Below are 4,127 nucleotides of genomic sequence, written 5' to 3' on the forward strand. Positions count from 1 at the left end.
ATGATGTTCCATGTAATATTCAAGTGTCCTTTTGTTTTGTTTTTGGCTAAATCTTGCAACGTTAACCTACCATCTCCCTCACCCCCCGGCTCCTGAGTCCCCAGAGTCCCCATTTTCTCTGTCTGTCTGCTCAGTCACAATGGTATTATTATACCTCCTACTCAGGGCTGACTTAGTCTATGACTCAAGAGAGCGAAATTGTTAAGGCCTCGGACAAATAGCTCTGAGGGAAAGTTATTATTCTATATCATTGCCTATCAATAATTTATAGTTTATAATGCAATGCCATTTGTAATGGGTAATATGTTTTTCTACTGTGTCATAACATCACCCAGCTCTTCAGCAGAACAACCATTGGGGGGATGGATCGGCTGGGTGCAAACAGCAGGGCCTTTTTTTTTTTTGACAAGCTGCATGCATCTTTGAACCTGAAAATCATTGTCATTTTAGATAAGAGAAAACTCTTCTTTGAATTGAAAGGGACGGACAAAATCCACCTTTTCTGACACGTTGATTTCCTAAGAAACGGTAGGAAATAGGGGAAGGCAAATGAGATACCTAGGGCACAAAATTTAAGGAGACGTTTGCTCTTAGGTGCTGACGCTGCCCTTCCGTGGTTCTCTAAATCAGAGGGAATAAGGAGGCCACACGCACCACACACATACCGCAGTGAGAGAGTGAGCCATGCAAATGTCAAGGAAGAGGGCATTCCAGGAATAGGAAACAGCTGGTGCAAAGGCCCTGAGGCAGGGGCATGCTTGGTGCGCTCAAGGAACCCAGTGGGCCAGTGGGCCCAGAACAAGGGGAAGCAAGGGATGGTGGGTAGACAATGAGGTAATGCTTGCAGGAGCCAATCATGTGGGCCTTGGTGGCCTTGGGTATTTATTGCAGGTGTGCAGGAAAATCATTGGTAGGGATTTTAAGCAGAAATTGACACGATCTGATTTGCATTTTAATGGACCAATCTGATTGCTGTTGGAGAATAGATTCAGGATTTCAGAGAAGAAGCAGGGACACTAGTTACACAGGTTATTGCTGTGGTCCAGGAAAAAAATGATGGTGACAAGGTTCAGGGTGGTGAGAGTGGAGGCAGTGGGATTTTATTGGATTTGGGACCAGAAATCTCTTAGGGGTGCTTTGTTTTTCTTTGTTCTTGCTCCCACTTCTCACTTCAGTCTAGCTCTGGCCACAGCAGATCTTTGGCCTGATGCTGTGTGTTAATTTCCTGGGACTGCTGTGCCTAAGTACCACAAGTGAATGGCTTAAAATGACAGAAGCTTATTTCTCATGGTTCAGGAGGCTAGAAGGAGGAGCTCAGGGGGTCAGCAGGACCATGCTCTCCTCCATGGTTCTCCATGGTTCTAAGGATGATCCTTTCAAATCTCTCCCAGCTTCTGAAAGCTCCAGGCATTCCTTGGCTTGCAGCTGCAGCGTAACTCCACTCTGCCTTCCTCTTCAGGTCCCTGGGTGGCGCAAGCAGTTTGCAATCGGCTGCTAACCGAGAGACTGGCGGTTCAAGCCCACCCACCGGTGCCAAAGAAGACAGGCCTGGCAACCTACTTCCATAAAGATAACAGCCAAGAAAACCCTATGGAGCACAGTTTCTACTCTGTAACACATATGGTCACCATGAGTCAGAATCCACTCGACAGCAGTGAGGTTGGGTTTTTCGGTTTGGCTGGGTCTCTTTTTGGCCTTCCTCCTTGCATGGCCGTAACACAAATGGCCCTCTGTGTCTGTCACTGTGTCTCTCCTCCTCTTTTATGAGAACACCCCTAATGTTGGATTAGGGGCTTCCCGACTCCAATATGACCTCACATTAACTGATAACACCTTCAAAGACCCTCTTTCCAAACAGCGTCACACTCCCAGGTACGGGGGGTTAGGACTTAAACATACCTCTTTCGGGGGCACAAGTCAGTCCATACATCCCCCATCCTCAGATATCCTCTTGACATTGACAACTAATATTCTCTGGGTTCTCGAAGGACTAACATGAACTCACCATCTGGGGTTCCCCAGGCTTGTTCATTGTAGTAAAATCCCCCCTAGCTGCACCCGTTGTCAGAGCCAAGATCAGACAACCCTATGAGGCTCAAGTCCTTTCTCCTCTTGAGTCCCAATTTCTTTCTGTGTGAAGTGAGAAAGCTGAATACGATAATCCTCAGTGCCCCTTCTAACTGCCCATTTTACAACCCCATCCTAAGGCTTTGTGGAATAAAAAGATCATAATGACAAACAGATACCCACATTTATAAGACCTAGATACCACAAATAATGTATGGAGATTTAGAAATTGATGAAGTGAAGAAATAATAGCATGCTAGGCCACAGGTCAGTCCTAGGCTGGGAACAGCATCTTCTGCCTCCCTCAATTCCTGATCCCCATTCATGAGCATCTCTGAATGTTCTGGCAAAGACTCAACCGAACAAGATGGGAGTTGGTAGCCAGCTGTCTGTTCTTTTCCTTGCTAATCTGAGCATAACCTAGTACACTGGGGCCCGTGGAGAGGATTTGTGTCCGTAATCTGTTTCTGCTGCCCTTTGGAGGTAATCTCCGTGCCCCGGGGCCTTCTGTGGAACCTCATGCAGGTGCAGCTAGGCTGGTGGCCCAGGGCAGCCTGCTCCCACCAATGTCTTTGTCCCCAGGGCCCTGCCTGAATATCATGACCCAAATCCCACTACTGGCTTTCTTCTTCACCATTACCACTAGGTTTTCGTCTCTTGTCTTGTTCAGGAGAATATCGTTTCCCTTTTTAGGAGACACAATTCTGCCTGACACTCAAGAATTTGCCAGGCATTGATTTTTATTATTGCTGCAAATTCTTTATTGTACTGCATTTTATTTAGGCTTTTTAAAATCCTTTATTTATGAAGCTTGAATGGGTGGGCACCTTCTGGCTAAGAGGGTGGGGAGAGGATGGCAGAAGAGTCAACATTTTAAAGGTTCTCTAAGTTGGGGTAGGGATAAAAGTTCTCTGAGTTGGGGTAGGGGTAAAGGTTCTCTAAGTTGGGATGGGGTAAAGGTTCTCTAAGTTGGGGTAGGGGTAAATGTTCTCTAAGTTGGGGTAGGGGTAAATGTTCTCTAAGTTGGGGTAGGGGTAAAGGTTCTCTAAGTTGGGGTAGGGGTATCTATTCCAAGATGGGTTTATGTTCTGGAAACAAATAGTGTACCCCTACCAAGAAATGATAGAGAAATGCTTACAAATGAGAAAACTCACCAAGAAGAAAGATGTGAGAAATGACATAGCCCTGGTCTTTCAGGCTGGGTCCTGGGAACGAGGATATCGGTGTGGAGCAGGCTTCCCCAGGCCACCAGTCTCGTTGATCCTTAAGATGCATGAAGTCTCCACTGAAAGCCAAGAGATGCTTGACTTTACTTCTGAGTGTACCTCCAGACCAAAAAAGAAACCAAACCAGTTGCCAAGTCAACTCCAACTCAAGGTGATCCCATGTGTGTCAGAGTAGAACTGTGCTCCAAACGGTTTTCAATGGCTGGTTTTTCAGAAGCAGATCACCAGGCTTTTCTTCCAAGATGCCTCTGGGTGGGCTCAAACCTCAAACCTTTCAGTCAGCAGCTGAAAACATTAACCATTGCACCACATAGGAACTCTGTACCTCTAGACAGGACACTGTAAATTGTTATGACAGAGAAAAAATACCTACTGTGTGCCGACTGTGTGCTGCAGACCTCACCCACGTTATTGCACGTGAACCTCACAATTGCTCTGAAGAGTAGGGTTAGCATTCTTATTTTAGAGATGAGGAAACTGAGGCTGAATAATTAGCAAGAGGTCACCAAGCTTGAAACTGATGACAGCCAGTTCTCTGTTTCTCTCTCTCTCTCTCTCTCTCTCTCTCTTTTTTTTTTTTTTTCCCTACCTAAGCCCGTCTAATTCTCTTTCTATGACCCAATACTGCTTCCTGACTGGGAACACATCAAGTTCAAAATCAACATACCGTCCATATACTATTTGTAATAGTGATGATAACACTTTCCACATGAAGAAACCATTTAATACTTTTCAAAACACTTTCACACTTCTCTTCCCACTGGATTCTCACAGCCACCTTGTGAATTTTGTCTTCTCTTAATGAACAAAGAAACTGAGGCTTATATTCCAAGA

The 4,127-nt window shown here is 45.5% G+C and overlaps 1 pseudogene; it reads right to left on the bottom strand.

The window, feature by feature from the left end:
- LOC101360046 (dehydrogenase/reductase SDR family member 1 pseudogene) overlaps window positions 1-2,032 on the bottom strand; it is a 9,466-nt pseudogene extending 7,434 nt beyond the window's left edge.
- Window positions 2,033-4,127: the final 2,095 nt, after the last annotated feature.

This window comes from Trichechus manatus, unplaced genomic scaffold (genome assembly GCF_000243295.1).
Source record: "Trichechus manatus latirostris isolate Lorelei unplaced genomic scaffold, TriManLat1.0 scaffold00022, whole genome shotgun sequence".
NCBI classification, from domain to species: domain Eukaryota; kingdom Metazoa; phylum Chordata; class Mammalia; order Sirenia; family Trichechidae; genus Trichechus; species Trichechus manatus.